Consider the following 23,206-nt stretch of genomic DNA (forward strand, 5'->3'; position numbering starts at 1 on the left):
CAGCCATCTCATCCTCTGTCATCTCCTTCTCCTCCTGCCCCCAATCCCTCCCAGCATCAGAGTCTTTTCCAATGAGTCAACTCTTCACATGAGGTGGCCAAAGTACTGGAGTTTCAGTTTTAGCATCATTCTTTCCAAAGAAATCCCAGGGCTGATCTCCTTCAGAATGGACTGTTTGGATCTCCTTGCAGTCCAAGGGACTCTCAAGAGTCTTCTCCAACACCACAGTTCAAAAGCATCAATTCTTCGGCACTCAGCCTTCTTCACAGTCTAACTCTCACATCCACACGTGACCACAGGAAAAACCATAGCCTTGACTAGATGGACCTTTGTTGGCAAAGTACTGTCTCTGCTTTTGAATATGCTATCTAGATTGGTCATAACTTTCCTTCCAAGGAGTAAGCGTCTTTTCATTTCATGGCTGCAGTCACCATCTGCAGTGATTCTGGAGCCCCCCAAAATAAAGTCTGACACTGTTTCCACTGTTTCCCTGTCTATTTCCCATGAAGTGATGGGACCGGATGCCATGATCTTTGTTTTCTGAATGTTGAGCTTTAAGCCAACTTTTTCACTCTCCACTTTCACTTTCATCAAGAGGCTTTGGAGTTCCTCTTCACTTTCTGCCATAAGGGTGGTGTCATCTGCATATCTGAGGTTATTGATATTTCTCCCAGCAATCTTGATTCCAGTTTGTGTTTCTTCCAGTCCAGCGTTTCTCATGATGTACTCTGCATAGAAGTTAAATAAGCAGGGTGACAATATACAGCCTTAATGTACTCCTTTTCCTATTTGGAACCAGTCTGTTGTTCCATGTCCAGTTCTAACTGTCGCTTCCTGACCTGCATACAGATTTCTCAAGAGGCAAGTCAGGTGGTCCGGTAATCCCATCTCTTTCAGAATTTTCCAGTTTCTTGTGATCCACACAGTCAAAGGCTTTGGCATAGTCAATAAAGCAGAAATAGATGTTTTTCTGGAACTCTCTTGCTTTTTCCATGATCCAGTGGGTGTTGTTAATTTGACCTCTGGTTTCTCTGCCTTTTCTAAAACCAGCTTGAACATCAGGAACATACACTTAAAAAAACTCAAATAAATGTAAATAAAACATATGGAGAAGTTGTGTGTTGAAAACTACAAAACTCTGGTAAAAGAAAAATATAAATGGTGAGACCATTAAGAGTCTTGTGATGAGGGTGAAAGAGGAGAGTGAAAACGCTGGCTTAAAACTCAACATTCAGACTAAGATCATGGCATCCGGTCCCATCACTTCATGGCAAATAGATGGGGAAAAAGTGGAAGCAGTGAAAGATTTTATTTTCTTGGACCCCAAAATCACTGTGGACAATGACTGCAGGCATCCATGGAGTTAAAAGACATTTGCTCCTTGGAAGGAAAGCTATGACAAACCTAGACAGCATATTAAAAAACAGAGATATCATTTTGCTGACAAAGGTCTGTAGAGTTAAAGTTATGGTTTGTCCAGTAATTATGTATGGATGTGAGAGTTGAACCATAAAGAACATGAGCACTGAAGAACAGATGCTTTTGAACTGTGGTCCTGGAGGAGACTCTTGAGAGTCCCTTGGACTGCAAGGAGATTAAACCAGTCAATCCTAAAGGAAATCAACCCTGACTATTCACTGGAAGGACTGATGCTGAAGCTGAAGTGTCAATACTTCGGCCACCTGATGCAAAGAGTCAACTCATTGGAAATGACCCTGATGGTGGGAAAGACTGAGGCCAGGAAGAGAAGGGGGTGACAGACAATGAGATGGTTGGATGGCATCACCGACTCAATGGACATGAGTTTGAGCAAACTCCGGGGAATACTGAAGGACAGGGAAGCCTGGTAGCTGCAGTCCATGGGGTCACAGAGTCCCACATGACTTAGTGACTGAATAACAACAACAAATGCAAAGTGGACTCTGGATGTAAAATAGGAAACTATAAAATCTAGAAAAAAATAGAGGAAAATCTTCAGATTCTTGGGCTAGGCAGAGAGTTCTCAGACTTGACAACAAAAACAGTCCATAAAAGGGAAAATTGATAAACTGGACTTTATCAAAAGTAGAACTTTCCCTTTGGGAAAAATCCTGTTAAGAGATAAAAAGGTACATAGTCTGGGGGAAAAAATAATTTGCAAATCATGTATCTGACAAAGACTTGAAAATAGACAATGAAAAGAACAGTAAAAACTCAACAGTAAAAAAACAGAACAATTCAATTTGAAAAGGGCAGGGCACAGACATTTACTCATCTGCTTGTTTTGGCTTGTGGGATCTTGGTTTCTGAACAGGGATTGAATGCCAGCCCCCACAGTGAAAGCCCTGAGTCCTAACCACTGGACCGCAAAGAACTGCCATGAGCAGACATTTTACTGACGAGCATATACAGATGGATGACAGGCACATGAAAAGATGCTGAGCTACATGAGTCATTGGGAAATGCAAATGAAAGCACACTGAAATATCACTGCACACTTATCAAAAAAGCTAAAAAAAATTTTAAAAAGTGACAACCCCCAATGCTGGAAAAGATGTGGAGAAACTAGCTTACTCATACACTGCTGGTGGGAATGTAAAACAGAACAGCTATTCTGGAAAAGGGTTTGGCAGTTTCTTAACAAAACTAAACATACAATTACTGTATGACCTGCACTTGCCCTCTGGGACAGAGAAGTGACAGGTTATGTTTACACAGAGGTCGGTACATAATGTTCAGAACAGCTTTTATTTTTAATTGCCCTAAACCAGAAACAACCCAGATGCCCTTCAGCAGATGAATGAATAAACAGTGTCCCGGCCACACCATGAAATATTACTCAGTAATAAAAAGGACTGAACTTGTGATACACATAGTAGCCTGGATGCATTTCTAGAGAATTATGTTGGGTGAAAAAAGGTCAGTCTCCAAACTCACTCATACATAGAACATTCTTGAAATGACAAAACTATAGAGATGGAGAACAGATTAGTAAGTGTCAAGGGTTAAGGGGCGGTGGATAAAGGGATCTGGATGATGCTATAGAAAAGACACTTGCTCCTTGGAAGGAAGGCTATGACCAACGTAGACAGCCTATTAAAAAGCAGAGACATCACTTTGCTGATAAAAGTCTGTACAGTCAAAGCTATGGTTTTTCCAGTAGTCACAAATGGCTGTGAGAGTTGGATCAAGAAGAAATTTGAGTGCCAAAGAATTGGTGTGTGGTGCTACAGAAGACTCTTGAGAATCCCTTGGACAGCAAGAAGATCAAATCAGTGAATCCTAAAGGAAATCAGTCCTGAATATTCACTGGAAGGACTGATGCTGAAGCTGAAGCTCCAATACTTTCGTCACCTGATGTAAAGAGCTGACTCCTTGGAAAAGACCCTGATGCTGGGAAAGACTGAAGGGAGGAAGAGAAGGGGGTGACAGAGGATGAGATGGTTGCATGGCATCACCGACTCAATGGACATGAATCTGAGCAAACTCCAGGAGATAGTCAAGGACAGCGAAGCCTGGCATGCTGCAGTCCGTGGGGTCACAGACAGTTGGAGACAACTTAGCCACTGAACGACATAGAAAGGCAGCACGAGGGCCCCTTGGGGGATGAGATGCTCTGTGCCTGACTGCAGCAGCGTCTGGGGTGAGCTCTTACTTCAGTCTGAAGGATGTTACCACACCAGCAAAAAGGGTAAAGGGTGCCTGGGTCTCTGCATTTTTTCTTACAACTGCATGTGATTGTATTATGACTTAAAAAACATTTAACAAAAAATTTAATAGATTGAATGGAAAGAAAAAGTTAAGGGGGAATTTTCCCTTGTTTTTTGAGGTGGGCTCCTTTGAGCATTACAGGATTTTTTTAAAAGATTTTTTATTTTGATGTGGACTATTTTTTAATTCTTTATTGAATTTGTTACAGTATTGCTTCTGTGTTAGGTTTTGATTCTTTGGCTGAGAGGTGTGTGGGATCTTAGCTCTCCGACCAGGGCTCTAACTGCATCTCCTGCATTGGAAGTCTTAACCACAGGATTTTGATGCTGAAATTTAATTTCTACCCCAAGCACTTCATCCTATACCTTCCTTTTCCTGGCTGAATTCGAGGCTCGGATATTCATATTCCGGTCCACGTAACAGCTACACCTCAGCCCATGTGCCACCCATGTCAAAAAATCTGATGTCTTCAGAAAGGGCACAGGCACAAAGGTAAGCTGGCAGGCAGAGAGCCCCAGGGCGCCGGTGCCCAGGTCATGGCGCTCATTCTGCTGCCATCTCTGTAATTTCGCCCTGAGCTGCTTCTTTAGATCCTGCACAATCTGCATTCTTGTGCAAGGGGAAAGGGCAAAAAAAATGCCTCTGTGCAAAAGGCCAACCACACCCACACATCCATAAACACAGCCTGTTCAGGAAGTGGGTGCCTCCCCCGCCCCAGCCCAGTACACTGGAATTCCTGCCGCGGGCCACTGCTTCCTCCCAGGGGAGTTCTGAACTTAAAACAAATTATGTGTAGAATACGCTGGGCAGAGCCTGGCCGGTGGTGCACAGTCCTGCCTTAGCCATCACCACTGCTATTACATCACAGGTGTTATTATGTCACTATGTCACTAAGGGTTGCCAACAGCCACAGGTGCTGTCGTTCTGTCACTAAGGGTCCCTGACAGCCACAGGTGTTGTTACGTCACTAAGGGTCACCAACAGCCATTGTTGTTCAGCTGCGAAGTTGTGTCTGACTCTTTGCTACCCCATGGATAGCACGCCAGGCTCCTCTATCCTCCACTATCTCCCAGAGTTGGCTCAGATTCATGTCTATTAAGCCGATGATGCTATCTAACCATCTCATCCTCTGCCACCCCCTTCTCCTTTTGCCTTCAACCTTTCCCAGCATCACAGTCTTTCCAGTGAGTCAGCTCTGAATTAAGTGGCCAAAGTACTGGCACTTCAGTTTTAGCCATTAGTCCTGCCAATGGATATTCAGGATTGATTTCCTTTAGGATTGACTGGTTTAATCTTGCAGTTCAAGGGACTCTCAAGAGTCTTCTCCAACACCACAGTTCAAAAGCATCAATTCTTCGGCGCTCAGCCTTCTTCACAGTCCAACTCTCACATCCATACATGACCACAGGAAAAACCATAGCCTTGACAAGACGAACCTTTGTTGGCAAAGTAATGTCTCTGCTTTTGAATATGCTATCTAGGTTGGTCATAATTTTCCTTCCAAGGAGTAAGCGTCTTTTAATTTCATGCAACCTAAATGTCCATCGACAGAGGAATGGATAAAGAAGATGGTGTGTGTGTGTGTGTGTGTGTGTGTGTGTATATACAGTGGAAGACTATTCAGTCATTAAAAAGAATGAAATAAGGCCATTTGCAGCAACGTGGATGGACCTAGAGAGACTCATACTGAGTGAAGTGAGCCAGACAGAGAAGGAGAAATATCACGTAGCATGCCGCATATGTGGAATCTAAAAAGAAATGATACAAATGAACTTAACTTACAAAGGAGAAAGAGACTTATGGACTTAGAAAATGAACTCATGGTTGCCGGGGTGGGGGTGGGGGGAAGGGATAGTTGAGGACTGTGGGAAGATCATGTACACACTGCTATATTTTAATGGATAACCAACAAGGACCGACTGTATAGCACATGGAACTCTGCTCAATGGCACATGCCAGCCTGGATGGGAGGTGGGGGAGAATGGAAACATGTATATGTATGGCAGATCCCTTCACTGTTTACAAGATTGTTAATTGGCTATACCTCACAAGAAGATTGTGGGGTATATCACAAGATTGTTAATTGGCTATACCCCAATACAAAATGTTTTTGTTGTCAAAATAATAATAATAATAATAAAAGAATAACCAGCCACAGCCAGGGATGCTGGCAATTCAAGATTGGACATGACTGGGGGGTCATGCTGGTGTCCGACTGGACTGTTGAAAAACCTTTGGAAGTTTTTGAGATAACTGAGAGAGGAAGTAAGACTGAGAACAGGAGTCAGCAGAATGCCTGCTGGTTCACAGAATGGAGGCTGCGGTGGAGGCGGCCCATGGCCACGGGTGACCCACGTGTACTTCAGGGAAAACTCTGCTCCGTGAGAACAGCTGACATATCATCAGAAGTGTCCCCAGGTCTAGGACATTGTACTGAACGTCAAGGATGCTGCTCCAAGCTCACCACGATTTAATGAGTGCCCACGGCTTTAACTAAGGCAAAGATTTAATGAAGGCCAAACAGTTAGCCGTCAGCACAGAGGTCTCGTCACCAGCCTCTGCAGGTCTAGGGTGCTCTCTCCCTGCTCACACCTGGGACAGGCCTGACTTAAATATGCTGGGGGCCTCGTCCGCTGACCTCTTGGGTAATGGGCCCTGCCAGGTAGATGCCGGGGCTGGCAGAGTCTCCCACCTATCAGGGAACACTTGCATTTAGTTCCAGGACCATCTTGCAGTCTGGCAGCATCTGAACTGGGTTTTCTGGATATTTCCAGACCGTGGCTCTCTACCAGGGTGGCCCTCAACCTGTCCTGGGCCAGAAATGAGGGGTCAGGAGCAGCCCACCCGCTGGAGACGGGTGCAGAGTTGCCCAGTGGGGGTTGTGGGCAGGACTCTGCCTGTGGGCTGGCAGGATGGGCACCCTTCCCCATGCTGTTTCTTCAGCTGCCCCCACGAGTGGCCAGAACAGCATCCAAGCCTGCCTTACCCCGGTGCCAGAGGCTGTTGCCCGACTCTGCTGCTGTGCATGCTTCAAGGAACCCGCCTCCGCCTCTCCCAGCCCTTCCAGGAATTGTTTATTTGTTTCAGACAAATCCTGCGTCTCTGCAGCGCAGAGCGACATAAAAGTCAGGTTTAACTGATCGACAAGACAGCCCAACCCTCCAATTCCTACTTCAGAGGTCAGCTGAAGGCGATGCCGTGGCCAGCTAGGCCAGTCAGCGGACAGGTACTGCTCTTTTCATGCCGTGCTGGACAGCACAGAACAGTGGACGGAACGCTGGACTGTCCACGGCCATTCCTCCATCCTCCGCACACCCAGGCTGGTTGGCACACGTACCATCCTTCCTGAGGGCAAATGGGAGACAACCACAGCCCTAGTAACACTCTGGCCCCACACCTGTGCCTGCAGGGAGGAGGCCTGGGGACATTGGCGGTTCTGGAACCTCAACCCCCAACAGTGTCATGAGTAACACCTGTGGGCATGTGTGTGCTGCCTGGAGTCCACCGTGAGTCCCAATCTCTCCTGATACGTCTGTATAACTGTTGCACGATATTTTTACTGTGTCTCCATGCTGTCAGTATGATACACAAACTGTCTGACTTTATCCATCTCACCCAAAGCCCTGCTGCTGCTGCTGCTAAGTCACTTCAGTCGTGTCCGACTCTGTGTGATCCCATAGACGGCAGCCCACCAGGCTCCCTCGTCCCTGGGATTCTCCAGGCAAGAACACTGGAGTGGGTTACCATTTCCTTCTCCCGTGAGCATCCTTCAAAAAATATACTTAACTGACTCCCTCCCAAAGCTTTTTCTAAAAAAAAATGGATATTCCTTCAAAAGGGCATGTCTTGCTTTTGCATTAGAGAAAATCACCCCATCTGAGACCCTGAATATTGGGGGTGCATTTATTTCCAGAGCTACGTGGTAGGTAGGGCCAGGAGGGGACTCCCTGTGTGTCCCCTCCCACCCCTCCTTCTGGGGGTGGCACTGCCCTTCTCCAGGGAAGAAGGGGGGACTCACCTCTGCTCCACTTTTGCTCCCCTGGCCCCTCCAGCCAGCGAGGCCATTCTAGCCCCAGGCACAGTCATGGCAATTCACTGTTTATGGAGGTCATAAAACAAAGAGCAGAAGGAGGGCGCTTCCTTTACAGCCCAGGAGCACAATAAAATGGGATGATGAACAGTGGCCTGGCCTCGCTCCTTAAAGGGACAAGCACCGTTTCCAGGGTCTGTCCTGCCAAGAAATCACCCTCGGCTATTGGCGGCCAAAGGGATGTTCCAGGTGATGCTCAGTGTGGCTTCAACTAGATGCTTTCACTTCCTGGTAGCCATTCTGATGAGACAAAGAAAGTGAAGGGGACCCTCGGGCCCTGGCGACCATATCTGATGTGGGGAGAGAGTGTCTCCTACATAGCTGTCTTGGCTGAGCCCTTGCAGGCTCGCTGCAGACCCGCCAGCCCTCGGCGGCAGAACTGGACTGTGTCCCCTTCTGTTCTGGAGCTGGGATTTGAGGTCTGCATAGCTGAGTCTGACCTCAGATGTCTGGGCACAACTCCTCCCTCTGCCCTCCTCTCCCTTTAGGCTCAGTTTTTGAGAAAAATGTCTCAAAGGGAGTAGCTCCTGGGACAGACAGCAATGCAACTTTATAGTATCATGATTGCAACAACCACGGCAGTCTTTATGGAGCACTTCCTAGATTCCAGGCACTGTTCTGAATGGTTTGTACATGCTGATCATGTAAGGCTCCTAAGAGCCTGAAGCGGCTGCTGATGTAGCGAGAAAGCCTCGGTGGGACTTGGCCAGACCCCCCGGTGCACCCCAGACATGTTCCCACGTGGGCTGCAAAGACGGGCAGTGTCGCCTATGATTATATGTCTTTTTCTTTTCCCTTATATTTCTTCTGATTTTTGCTTTATGTATCTTTGTTTCTCTGTTGTTAGGTGTTTCATGGTTTATGATGTCTATCTTCTTTGTGAATTGTACCTTTTATCATTAAAAATGTTCATCTGTTTCATTTTAAAAAATTCAGAGAGAGAAAAACAAATATTGTCTATTAATGCATACATGTGGAATCTATAAAAATAGATGAGCTTATTTGCGACGAAGCAAGGGGGGGAAGGTGGGGTGGGATGAAACGGGAGACTGAGATTGACACATATACACTGCTATGTAGAAAATAGGTAACTAATGAGAACCTACTGTACAGCACAGGGCACTTTATCAATGCTCTGCGGTGACCTAAATAGGAAGGAAATCCAAAAAAAGGGGATATATGTACACGTGCGACTGATTCACTTTGATATACAGCAAAAACTAACACAGCATTGTAAAGCAACTATACGCCAATAAAAAAATTAACAATAAAAATTAAAAGGCATCAACATAAAAAAAAAAAGATGGGCAGTGTCTCACTGACCCATGAGGGCAAAGACATTCTGCATACTGGCCTCCTCTCTGAGAACAGACCCCCACCCTCCGCCGCCATGGCCTGATGAGGGGGTGGACTTTTGAGGGAGAAGGACACCCTCAGAGGAATCTGAAGCTGAGAACTGGCAGCTGATTGACGGTGCACGCTGGCGGGACTTTGTCCATTATGTGATAACCTCATATGTCTTGGTGATAGGACACTCTGTGGGAAAGTAGAATTACGGTGAAGCCAAAGGGAGTCCACCCTGGACCACTGTGTCTGGGCTTTGATGGTGTGCGAAATGACCCCAGAAGATGGGTGTCAGGAAGAAGTCTCTTAGGGTCAACTCTGATCGAAGAAGGTGATGGATGATGGAGGCCTCATTTGACAGGAGGACTCTTGCAAAACTCTATCAGAAACTGAGCAGAACCAAAGGTTCCCCTCCATCAGCTGCATAATCGTAGAGGCTGCACAAGATAAACTAAAAATAAAACCCCAGATGACACAGAGGTTGAAATGAGAATGTACTTACAATTGCCTTTCATGTGGCAATTATAAGTATTGGATTAGTTAGAAAGTTCATGGAAGTTTTTCCATAACATCTTACGGGAAAACCCAAAAGAACTTTTTGGCCAACTAGGTGCTGCTACTGCTAAGTCGCTTCAGTCGTGTCCGACTCTGTGCAACCCCACAGACGGCAGCCCACTAGGCTCCTCTGTCCCTGGGATTCTCCAGGCAAGAATACTGGAGTGGGTTGCCATTTCCTTCTCCAACTAGGTGGCTCAGCGGTAAAGAATTTGCCTGCCAACATGGGAGGCAGGGGTTTGATCCCTGGGTTGGGAAGATCCTCAGGAGGAGAAAATGGAAATCAGCTCCAATATTCTTGCCTGAAAAATGCCATGGACAGAGGACTCTGGTGGGCTATAGTCCATGGGGTCACAAAGAGTCAGACAGGACTGAGTGACTGAGCATGCAATACATCCAAAAACTAAAGAAAAAGACGCTAGTGAGTGGTAAACAGATAGGGGATCTTAAGAGGAAAAGCTACAAACAAGAATATGACATTGTTGAATTTAAAAATATATCTGACATTAAAAAATCATGGATGGGCTTATAGCAATTTGAAGAATAGTCAGGGAAATTGAGGATCCATCATCATGAACTCTCCAATCTGAAGAGTGGAAAGAAAAGAATATTAAAAAAAAAATAACAGAGCCAGTCACTTGAGGGATAAGAACAAATGTTCTAACTACATGTAACTAGTCTCAGAAAGAAAGGGGAGAGAAAGGAGCTTAAAATACACTTAATGAAGTAATTGTGACAATGTTGACAAATTTAATGAAAACAAATTTATACACCATGGAAGCTCAACAAAGAACACCAAGGAGGATAAGCAAGAAGAAAATGAAGGCAAAGCAGGGTCAAAGTGCTGAAGCCCATGGATAAAGGAAAACACCTTCAAAGTGTCCAGAGAAACGGGACACCCGTGCAGGGGAACAATGACAGAAGATGAGATAGTTGGATGGCATCATTGATTCAACGGACATGAGTCTGAGCAAACTCAGGGAGACGGTGAAGGACAGGGGAGCTGGCTGTCCTTCACCCCATGGAAGCATGCTGCAGTCCACGGGATCGCAAAGAGTTGGACACAACTGAGCAACTGAACAACATCAAAATGCAACAGTAAAAGCTGACTTCTCATCAGAAACAGTGGAAGCCAGAAAAAAAAAAAAAAGGACATCTTTAGATTCCTTCTAAATACAAAAACAAAACAAAACCCTGAATACAGCAACCTATACCCTGAAAAAGATTTCAAAATGAGGGCAAAACAGAGACAAATTCAGAGAGGCAAAAGCTGAGAGAATTAGTCACTAGCAGTTTGTACTTCAGGAAATGTTAAAAAAGAAAAATTTCAGGCTGAAGGGCTGTAACACCACTCAGAAGTTGGAATCTACAGGAAAAAAAAAAAAAGCAGCAGAATTGGCAAAAAGTTATCTTTAAGTTTCTTTTAATCATTTCTTCAAAAGACAGCTGGCTGTTTACAAATCTTAATACTGTATTATGGAGTTTATAATGGATGTAAATTGTCTTAGTTGCTCCGTCTGCTGTAACAGATGACCAGAGACTCAGTGGGTTGTAAACAACAGACATTTGCTTCTCACAGTTTTGGGGCTGAAGTCCAAGATCACGGCACCAGCAGAGTCAGTGTCTGGGGAGGGCCCACTGCCAGGCACATACATGGCCATTGTTCCACTGTCCTCACAGGGCAGAAGGGACGAGGGAGCTCTCTGAGGTCTCTTTCATTGTTTAGTCACTAAGTCATGTCTGACTTTTTGTGGCCCCATGGACTGCAGCCCACCAGGATCCTCTGTCCATTGGATTTCCCAGGCAAGAATACTGGGTCTCCTTTATAAGGGCACTAATCCTATTCATAAGGGCTCCACTCTCATGACCTACTCAGCATCCAAAGGCCCCACCTCCAAATGCTATCACACTGGTGGTTAGGATCTCAACATGTGAATTTTGGGGGGACACAAGCATTCAGTGTATAGCATAGATCTAAAGTGAACTGTGGCAATAGCTCAAAGGTTGTGGGGAGGAATTCTACTATTGCAAAGTGCTTACTTTTTATGTGAAGTGGTACAACGTTAGTTTTAAATAGACTAAAAAGTTAAGGATGATTTAAAAAATGGGCAAAGATCTGAAAAGACAGTTCAAGAGAAAAAGATATCCATGTGGCAAGTAAACATATGAAAAGATGCTCAATGTCATCAGGGAAGTGCAAATTAAAACCATAATGAGATACCACTCACACCTATTAGAATTGAAAAAATAGCAAAAAAAAATAAATAAAAAACACCAACACCACCAAATGCTAGTGAGGATGCGGGGCAACAGGAACTCTCATTCATGGCTGGTGGAAATGCAAAATAGTACAGTCACATTCGGAGAAGGCAATGGCACCCCACTCCAGTACTCTTGCCTGGAAAATCCCATGGATGGAGGAGCCTGGTGGGCTGCAGTCCTGGGGTCGCGAAGAGTTGGACACGACTGAGCGACTTCACTTTCACTTTTCACTTTCATGCATTGGAGAAGGAAATGGCAACCCACTCCACTGTTCTTGCCTGGAGAATCCCAGGGATGGGGGAGCCTGGTGGGCTGCCGTCTGTGGGGTTGCACAGAGTCGGACACGACTTAAGTGACTTAGCACAGTCACTTTGGAAGGTAGTTTGGTGGTTTCTTACAAAATTAAATGCACGACTGAGCAACTGCACTCCTGGGTATTTACCCCAAACAGTTGAAACCCACGAGAAAGCAGAAGAAAAAGAATCCTGGATCCAAGATCCATAAAAGACAAATGACTGGGCTTCCCTGGTGGTCCAGTGATTAAGAATCCACCTGCTAATACAGGGAACACAGGTTCAATCCCTGGGATGATTCCACATGCCTTGATGCAACTAAGCCCACGCACCACAACTACCGAAGCCGGAGCACCCTAGAGCCTGTGGCTCTGCAAGAAGAGAAGTCGCCACAATAAGAAGCCCACACACCACCGCTAGAGAGTAGCCCTCTCTCACTGCAAATAGAAAAAGCCTGCACGTAGCAATGAAGACCCAGCACACCCAAGAAGGAAATAAGTACACGCAAAAACAAACGGCAACATTCACCCAAATGTTTACAGCAGCTCTGTTCACAGTTGCCAAAACTTTGACACACTCAAGACATCCTTCAATCGGTGAAGGAATAAACAAACTACAGTATATTCATGGAACATTAATCAACACGAAGAAGAAATGAGCTATGAAGCTATGACCAGGTAGAAAGGAAACTTCCTCAGTGAAGGAAATCAATCTGAAAAGGCTGCAGACTGTATGATACCAACTACAGATACTCTGGAAAAGGCACCACTATGAAGACATTAAAAAGATTCGTAGTTGCCAGGGTTCCAGGGGAAAGGATAGACGAACAGGTGAAGCACAGAGAATTTTTAGGGCAGAGAAACGACTCTGTATGACCCTGTAGTGGTGGATGCAGGTCATTACGCATCTGAAACCCAGACTGTCTACCACAAAGATTGAACGCTGATATTAACCATGGACTTTGGTTGACAATGACGCGTCAGTGTTGCTCACTGATTACAATGAATGTAAAGCTCTAAGGCAGGATGTTGATGGTGGGGGAGGCTGTGTGAGTGTATCAGGAGGGAATATGGGGGAACTCTCCCTGCTTTTCACTTAACTTTGCTTTTTTATTGGATCTCCAAAAAAAGAAAGCTTGTAATTAAAAAAAAGAAAAGGTTAAGGATACATAGTGAAATATAGCAACCAACTAAAAGTTATGCTAAAAAGTAGAGGTAAAGAGTCAATAGAAGAAATAAAATAGAATACAAAATTAATCCAATGAATCTAAGAGAAGGAAGAAGAGAAGGAACAGGAAACCAAACTCAACATAAAAAAAAAAAGGTAACATGATAAACCTAACCTTGAGCGTATCAAGAAATACATTACACACAAATGAATATATGTATTCTTGCCTGGAGAATCCCAGGGACAGAGGAGCCTGGCGGGCTGCTATCTATGGGGTCACACAGGCTCGGACATGACTGAAGTGACTTAGCAGCAGGAATAGCAATACCCAAATTACATCAAATCTTTTAGAAAATAGAGAAAAAAGCAAACCTCCCAATATATTTTATAAAAACTTGACAAAGACATCACAAGAAAAATGGCATAAGCCAGCATCCCATATAAGCATGGATACAAAACTCCTTAACATATTATTACAAATAAAATATAGCAATATATAAAAGGAGAATACATCTTATATCAGAGTAGACGGTCTGTATACCTTTTGTTAAATTTCTTCCCAAATATTTTCCTAGGAATACTTCCTGAGAATACAAGTGGAATTATCCCAGAAATGCAAAGCTGTTTTAGCATTCGAAAATGAGTCACTATAATTCACTATCTTAACAGAATAAAGAAGAAAAAAAACCATGTCATCTCAGTAGATGCAGAAAGAACACATAACAAAATTTAACACCTGTTTATATTGAGAAAACAACCTTTAGAAAACTAAGAATAAAAAGAAACTTCCTTAACCCATCTCAGTAGGTACACAAAGAACATCTGGCAGAATTGAACAGAGAATTTTGTCAAAGACCATTTGACACAAAAACTCTTGGCAAACTAGAACAGGACATCCTCAATCTGATACAGGACATCTACAAAAGGTCTATATCTCATGTCACATCCAATGGTAAAAAAGTGGATGCATATTCCTTAAGGTTGGAATGAGGTAAGGATGTCTGCTCTCTTGTATTGCAGTTTCAACCAATGCAATAAGACAAGTAAAAGAAATAAAACCCCAAAAGACTGGAATGTAGGAAGTAACACTGTCTTTATTATTAGAAGATATGATTGTTTCTATGGAAAAATCCTAAGATTCTATAAAATAACTACCAGAAATAACACATGAACCAATGAGCAATGTCATAAGATCCTATGTCAGTACACAAATATCTACCAAGGAGGAAGGGGTGTGTGTGTGGGATGAACTGGGAGATTGGGATTGACATATACACAGTATTGATCATTGCTGTTCAGTCTGTAAATTGTGTCCGACTCTCTGCAACCCTACGAACTGCAGCACACCATGCTCCTTTGTCCTCCACTGTCTCCTGGAGTTTGTTCAAATTCATGTCCGTTGAGTTGATGATGGTATCTAATCATCTTATCCTCTGCTGACCCCTCTCCTTTGGCCTTCAATTTTTCCCAGCATCAGGGTCTTTTCCAATGAGTTGGCTCTTCGCATCAGGTGGCCAAATATTGGAGCCTCAGCATCAGTCCTTCCAATGAATATTCAAGGTTGATTTCCTTCAGGATTGACTGGCTTGATCTCCATGCAGTCCAAGGAACTCTCAAGAGTCTTCTCTAGCACCACAGTTCAAAAGCATCAATTCTTTGGCGCTCAGCCTTCTTTATGATCCAAATCTCACATCCATACATGACTACTGGAAAAACCATAGCTTTGACTAGATGGACCTTTGTTGGCAAAGTGATGTCTCTGCTTTTCAATATGCTGTCTAGGTTGGTCATAGCTTTCCTTCCAAGAAACAAGCATCTTTTAATTCCATGGCTGCAGTCACCGTCCACAGTGATTGCGGAGCCCAAGAAAATAAAGTCTGTCACTGTATCAATTTTTTCCCCATCTATTTGCCATGAAGTGATGGGACAGATGCCATGACCTTCGTTTCTTGAAAGCTGAGTTTAAAGTCAGCCTTTCACTCTCCTCTTTCACCTTCATCAAGAGGGTCTTTAGCTCCTCTGTCTTTCTGCCATTAGAGTGGTATCATCTGCATATCTGAGGTTGTTGATACTTCTCTCAGCAACCTGGATTCCAGCTTGTGATTCATCCAGCTCAGCATTTCGCATGATGTACTCTGCATAGAAGTTAAATAAGCAGGGTGCCAATACATAGCTTTGTGTACTCCTTTCCCAATTGTGAACCAGTCAGTTGTTCCATGTCTGATTATAAGTGTTGCTCCTTGACCTGCATACAGGTTTCTCAGGAGACAGGTAAGGTGGTCCGGTATTACCATCTCTTTAAGAATTTTCTATAGTTTGTTGTGATCCACACAGTCAAAGACTTTAGTGTAGTCAATGAAGCAAAAGTAGATGTTTTTTGGAACTCCTTTGCTTTCTCCATGATCCAACAAATTTTGGCAACTTGATCTCTGGTTCCTCTGCCTTTTCTAAATCCAGCTTGTACATCTGGAAGTTCTAGGTTCACATACTGTTGAAGCCTAACTTGAAGGATTTAGAGCATTACCTTGCTAGAATGTGAAATGAGTGCAATTGTGCAGTAGCTTGAACATTCCTTGGTATTGCCCTTCTTTGGGGTTGGAAAGAAAACTGACCTTTTCCAGTTCAGTGGTCTCTGTTGAGTTTTCAAATTTCTTAGCATACTGAGAGTAGCACTTTAACAGCATCATGTTTTAAAACTTTAAATGGCTCAGCTGGAATTCCATCACCTCCACTAGCTTTGTTAGTAGTAATGTTTCCTAAGGCCACTTGACTTCACATTCCAGGATGTCCGGCTCTAGGTGAGTGACCGCATTATTGTGGTTATCCAGGTCAAAAGGTCATACCTTTTTCTGTATAGTTCTTCTGGGTATTCTTGCTACCTCTTCTCAATCTCTTCTGCTTCTGTTAGGTCCTTACCTGCTTCTGTTTCTGTCCTTTATTGTGCCCATCCTTGCATGAAATGTTCCTTTGACAGCTTCAATTTTCTTGAAGAGATCTCTAGTCTTTCCCATTCTATTGTTTACCTCTATGTCTTTGCACTGTTCATTTAAGGAGGCCTTCTTATCTTTCCTTGCTATCCTCTGGAACTTAGCATTCAGTTGGGTACATCTTTCCCCTTTTCCCTTTGATACTATATACAAAATAGATAACTAATGAGAACCTACTGTGTAGCTCAGGGAACTCTACTCAGTGCTCTGTGGTGACCTAAATGGGAAAGAATTCAAAAAAGAGGGGATATATATGTACACAGAGCTGATTCACTTTGCTGTATACTAGAAACTAACACACAAACACTGTAAAGCAAGTATACTCCAATAAACATTTTAAAAATACACAAATATCTCCTGTAGTTTTCATAAAAGAGGAGCAAACAAATGGGAAATTAAATAAGATCCCACTTACAATAATGCCAGAAAACAGAGAATGCTGAGAAACAGATTTAACAAGAAGTATGCAGGACCTTCATTCTGAAAGCTCTATGTCTGGCTGAGTGGAGGGATGTACCATGCTCATGGTTGCAAGACTTAATATTGCTTAGATGTTATTGTTCCCAAATTAATCTACATATTGAATGCAATCCAAGTCTAAGTCAGAGAAGACTTTTTGAAAGAAACTGACAAGTTGATTCTTTATTCTAAAATTTGTAGGGAAAAGAAAATGACCCAGAGAACCAAAATAACCCCCAAAGAAGTACAGATGTGGAAGATTACTGGATTCCAAGCTCTAGCAATTGAAGCAGTGTGGTCTTGGTGTCAGGACAAACAGATGCATGAAACAGAACAGAGTCCAGAAAGGGACCCACACGTGAGTCGATTAATTTTCAACAAACATGCCAAAGTGGTTCAATGGAAAAGGAAAGTCTTTTTAAACAGGGGTGCTATGATAACTGGATACATGTACGGAAAAAGAAATACTATCGACCCCTTACTTCACACCATACACAAGATTAATTTTAAATGGGTCACAAATTAAAATATAATAACTATAACCCTAAATTTCCAGAAAATGTATCTTCATGACTTGGGGTAGAGAAAGGATTCTTAAAGAAGACACAGGAAGTATTATACATCAAGAAAACTTGTGCGATTGACTTCATCAACTTAGAAACTTCTGCTCATCAAATGACCTCTTCAAGAAAATGAAAAAGGTAAGTCACAAATTGGGAAAGATACTTGCTATATACGTCTCACAGATTAACTGCATCCAGAATATATGGTTTTCCATGAACCAGTGGTAAACACCGGGGCTTCCCAGGTGGCTCAGTGGCAAACAATGCCTGCGATGCAGGAGATCCAAGTTCCATCCCTGGGTTGGGAAAATCCCCTGGAGAAGGAAATGGCAACCCACTCCAGTATTCTTGCCTGGGAAATCGCATGGACAGAGGAGCCTGGTGGGTTACAGCCCACGGGGTCCCAAAAGAGTCAGACATGACTGTGCGATTAAACAAGTGATAAAAACGAATACAACAGTCTAAAAAATGCACAAAATGCTTGGAATAGACCTTCACAAAGTAAGATATTCAAGTACTCAACAAGCCCAGGAAAACATGCTCAGCAATTATTAAGTCATCTGAGAAATGTAAATTTAAACCATAAAGAAATAAGATTTTACGCCTACTTGAATGTCTAAAATTAAAAACACTCAGAATGCCTGGTGTTAGGTTGGATATGACAATCGGATCACTCATACACTTCTGGTGGGAACATGAAATAGTACTGCCACCTGGGAAAACAGTTGGCCATATGGACTAGCATCACTTCTAGGTATTACCCAAGGTAACTGATGAATGTGTGTATAATAAGACATTCAAATGCTCACTATAGCTAAACCCCAAACTGGAAATGTCCATCCACAGGAGAACTGCTGAGCAGCTATGGAGCGCTCATGAAATAGAATACTACTCAGCGATACAAGGAGATCAAACCAGTCAATCCTAAAGGAAATCGACCCTGAATATGCATTTAGAAGGACTGATGCTGAAGCTCCAATACTTCGGCCACCTGATTCGAAGAACTGACTCACTGGAAAAGACCCTGATGCTGGGAAAGATTGAGGGCAGGGGAAGAAGGTTGTGACAGAGGATGAGAGGCTTGGATATCATCAATGGACATGAGTTTGAGCCAACTCTGGGAGACAGTGAAGGACAGGGAAGCCTGGCATGCTGCAGTCCATGGGGTTGCAAAGAGATGGACATTGACTTAGAGACTGAACAACAACAGAGATACAAAGTAAATAAATTACACGTGTGAATCTTAAAAACACGATCCTGAGCGAGAGAATGCAGGCACAAAAGAGCACACTCTGTGTGATTCCATTCTCATGAAATTTAAGAACAGGAAAGAGCAATCTGCCTGTGGTGAAAGAAGTCACACAGAGGTTTCTCATGGTGTGTGGGAACTGACTTGAAAAGAAGCACAAAGGAATTTTTCTGGGGCGATGGAAACATTCTTCGTCTTGGCTGGGGTGGTGGCCATGCGCAGGCGTACTTTCATCAAAGTTCATCACAGAGTACCCTTCACATGTGTGCACCTCAGCGCACAGGTAGGGAGACACGGATGTATGCGTGGGGTGTGTGGCTGTCACAGATGCCTGGAGGCAGAGAGAACGGTTTGCCTCCCAGAGGTACTACACAGTGGCTCCTCAGTATTTGCAGGGGATTGGTTCCAAGACCCTGCCCCACAAGGATACCAAAGTCTGCTGATGATTTTGGTATCCTGAGTTGGTCCTCAGCATCTGTGGATGTGGGACCCATGGACACCACCTGCCAACTGGACCAGATTCTCTTGCCATCACGTGCAGATTCTGTGTTCAGTATCCCTGTTTGCTGCCACACCCCTGACAGTGATGTGCTCAGTGTTCCTGAAGCTGGCTTAGACCACCCCACAGATTGTGTGAACATGCAATTCCATAAAGCTACAGAAAACAGAAGTGGACTAAGCTCAGAAATCTCACAGGAGGGTGGTAGCATTTCATTTCATACGCTGAACCCTTTTTGTTTTCAAAAGAATGCAAGTAAAGATGACCATGAAATTGCACTAAAAATAGAAAATATTATTAAGAACCATTATTACTGCTTCTAAGCAACACGCTTGTGCTCAAATGTCAAGTGTTAACTTGACTGGCAAGGGAAAAGGGAGCCAGCCCTCCGTGCGTAGTTTCAGGCCTTAGGAAGCACTCCTGCTCTATTAAAATTCAACAATTCCAGAGAGATGCAGTCAGCCATGCAAACATGCCCTTTAGGGCATTTTAAATGATAGCACCATTTAGCGAGTGCTCCCCGAGTGGCAGGCACCGTGCTGAGCAGTTTGCGTGAATTACTTCATTTTTCCTCAGAAGAACTGTGCATCCTGACATCTGCTTTGCAGGGAAACGGCAGTGCAGTGTGGTTGGCTCGCTTTTCCTGAGGTCACTTCACCCAACTGACCACTGAACGAGGGCAGCTGGGCAGTCCTTGTTTCTTAGACTGGGATCCTCCAAAGCCGACCTGGAGACAAAGACTCGGGCGCCAGCAGGGCACTTGGAGGTGATCCCAGGAAAGCTGGGGGGGTGGGGTGCGAGGAGCAAAGGCAAAGCTGGGAAATGTGAGTGGAGGAGTAGGTACAGGAGAGCAGCTGAGCTCATCGCTTTGCATCCCTTTGGGCAACTGCGTATTTGGTGGGTATCTGTCCCCCAGAGGGGCGGTCCATCGCTTCCTCTCTGACCAGGAGGACCCTTCTTGGGGTGTCAGTCCTCAGAAATTATAGTCTTCCCCTTTGCAGAGAAAGTCTGCAGTTAGGGGGCTCAGCTCAGAGAAGGGAGTCCTTAGTTCACACATGCTCTTATCTCAGACCCTTCCTCCAAGGTGGCTAGGCTCTTTTGCTTTTTTAATTGATATACTTTATCCAACACAACTTATCTCAAAAATACCTCATTTCAACATGTACCATTCCCTGGAAAATTTGCTCACAAATGTTCACAGTTGCATCATTCACAGTAGCCAAAAAGTGGAAGCATCCCAACATCCATGAGCTGGTGAGTAATAAATACCCCGTGGCTCTTCCACAAGACGGGATGAACGCTGACCTTCACTGCAACACAGAAAAACCCTGCCAACATCAGGCCAAGTGAAAGAAGGCAGGAGTAAAGGACCACATACTTCAAGATACGACACGTCCACAACAGGCCTATCCGTGGAGACGGCAGGCAGACGAGCGGTGGCCAGGGTGAGGGGACAGGAGGAGCTGCTGGAGGCTATGGGGCTTCTGCTGGGGGCGATGGAAACATTCTGGCATCAGTGGGCAGTGATGCTGGGACAAGAGTGAAAACGCTACAAACTACTGAATTTGTGCATTTGAAAATGGAGGATTTCATGCTATGTGAATTACATCTTGATAAGAAAACATGAAACATAAACATTATCCACGACACATCTTATATTCCTTTTCTCCATACTGGGCCTGCAAAATTCTGTGTGTAGTCTGCCTTTACAGCACATCCGCCTCTGGATGGTGGCTGGCTTTCTGATACGTGTGGTCCCCTCCCGGCGGCCCATGCATCCTGGGGGCACCACCGGGGCCCCTCCCTGAAACCCTTTCAGCTTCTTGTTTAGTCCTGACTTCAGTAAGGGGCTCCGGCAGCCTTCAGTCAACAAGGGAAAAGGTCCCTCCTCTCCAGGGACCCATCCTCCCCATGGGAGCTCTGATCACGGGGTTAAGAATGCAGCTGCCCTACTCCAATGGTTATCTGCCCTCTTCGCTCCCCACCGTTAGGTGGGGGTTCACAGTGGGTGCAGTGCATGGGTTGGAGGCTAAAGTCATGTATTCCAGAATTAGGAAAAGCCCACTGTTTAATCTGCTCACATCATATAAAAATGACAAATAATCTGATGGTTTTCGAAAGAAACAGTGCTGTCATCATAAAAAAAGATGCATGGAAGTTTTGTAGCTGCCGTTAACTTTTATTTTACTCATAAAAGGGAAAAACAGTCTGTCTGTGTGACTGTCTCCCAGGATGTGGCAAAGAGAACATTTTTCTGAAACAGAGTTTGGTAAACACAAACCTTCCCAGTGTACGGTGGTGGCAGGGGTGTGGGTCGTGTGGGTCCTCTGTTCTGGAGGACGCGGCTGTTCCACGGGCCTTCCTCGTGGGGCGGGGGCTGTTTCCTGCTCCTAAGACAGGCCCTGCAGCCCCTGTCTCTTTTATGAAAAGCCATGTTTTGCACAATACTCTTCTCTACACTGTTTCCTAATATCTAAATGGGCTTCCCTGGTGGCTCAGATGGTAAAGAATCTGCTTGCAGTGCAGGAGACCCGGGTTCAATCCCTGGGTCAGAAAGATCCCGTGGAGAAGAAAATGGCTGTGCACCCCAGGATTCTTGCCTGGAGAATTCCATGGATCGCAGGGCAGCAAGATTTGGGGGGCATTTCTGCACTGCCTGCCCCACCAGGACTGTCAGGAGCATTTACGGAAATGTGTGACTCAGCAAAGATGGCGGGGGTCTCTGGACAGGACAGGCCCGGAGGCCCGGTAGCTGCCCGTGAGTCTGGGCACAAGGCTCCCGCGTCCTCTCCCGGGGGTTCTTTTTCCCGCCATTGTGTATGTGGGCTGATGACTAAAGGGCAAGTGGGGCTCCTGACAGGTCCTGACTCAGGGCTGTGTGGCCACGACCGGTCACCGAGCCAGGGTGAAGGCTGGAGGCCGTGGGCAGCCAGTTTGGGTGGTACTGGATGGGAGGTGGAGGCTGTTTGCACAAGAAAGCCAGAGTCAAAACTCCCACAAGCAGGCTCCAAAGGGCAGAGAGTCACACAGAAATCCTTCTGCCTTCTTCCCCTAGAGACAATCCTGCAAATACCTGACTACACTGGCAGGTCCCTGTCTTCCCTTCCTGAAGCTCATCCCTATCTCATCCACCTGCTCTTGTTTTTTTCCTCCTCTTTTTTCTTAAAAGGCCCCTCTTCTGATGGTGTCAAGTCGCGAGTATCCTTCCCAGGGAATCCAGTCCCCAGGGTGGGGCCTCAGGGCTCAGGGCTCAGTCCTTTCCTCCCGAGGGAGCTCATTAGGTCCATGGCTGCAGAACACCACCCACGCTGAAGGTCCAGTGCATGTCATCACATCCAGTTCAGATGTGACAGCTCCCCTAGGCACGTCTACCAGATACTGAGGTCCAAGAGGTTAAACCATGTTCCCCCACCCAGACTAACCCTCAGCTCACGCTCTCACGGGGCTGCCATTCCACCCTCTTCATGTTGTTGCCGTTCAGTTGATAAGTTGTATCCAGTTCTCTGTGACCCCCATGGACCGCAGCACGCCAGGCTTCCCTGTCCTTCACCAGCTCCTGGAGTTTGCGCAAACTCATGTTCATTGGGTCAGTGATGCTATCTAACCATTTCATCCTCTGCCACCCTCTTCTCCTCTCGCCCTCAATCTTTCCCAGCATCAGGGTCTTTTCCAATGAGTCGACTCTTCGCATTTGGTGGCCAGAGTAGTCGAGCTTCTGCTTCAGCATCAATCTTTCCAATGAATATTCAGGGTTGATTTCCTTTAGGATTTGCCGGTTTGATCTCCTTGCTGTCCAAGGGACTCTCAGGAGTCTTCTCCAGCACCACAATGCCACCCTCCCTGTGGCTCAGGCCAGAACTCAAGGCTTCTCTGACAATTCGTTCTTTTACATCCCACTTCCAACCGGCCAGGAGATAAGCATGACTCTTTCCTCAGAACATGTCAGAGTCTGGTCACTCCTCACCTCCTCTGCTGCCCTCCCCACACAGGAATCAGGGCAGCAACTCCTCATGGGTCTCCAAGGCCCCCATGACCTTTATCCAGTGTC

The 23,206-nt window shown here is 45.0% G+C and overlaps 1 protein-coding gene across 4 annotated transcripts in view; it reads right to left on the reverse strand.

Moving 5' to 3' along the window:
- Positions 1-23,206, reverse strand: part of PDE9A (phosphodiesterase 9A) — a 104,513-nt gene that overhangs the window by 39,255 nt on the left and 42,052 nt on the right. The window contains exon 1 of one of the 4 annotated variants that reach the window (XM_010834921.1): positions 7,709-8,000. The exons of 2 other annotated variants lie outside the window; for them this stretch is intronic. The gene's annotated coding sequence lies outside the window, so the exon portion shown is untranslated. Of the gene's footprint in view, positions 1-7,708; positions 8,001-23,206 lie in introns of those variants that run through there. One more of the 4 variants, XM_010834922.1, reaches the window with a different exon arrangement.

The sequence above is a fragment of the Bison bison genome, unplaced genomic scaffold, assembly GCF_000754665.1.
Source record: "Bison bison bison isolate TAMUID 2011002044 unplaced genomic scaffold, Bison_UMD1.0 scf7180017864037, whole genome shotgun sequence".
NCBI lineage: Eukaryota > Metazoa > Chordata > Mammalia > Artiodactyla > Bovidae > Bison > Bison bison.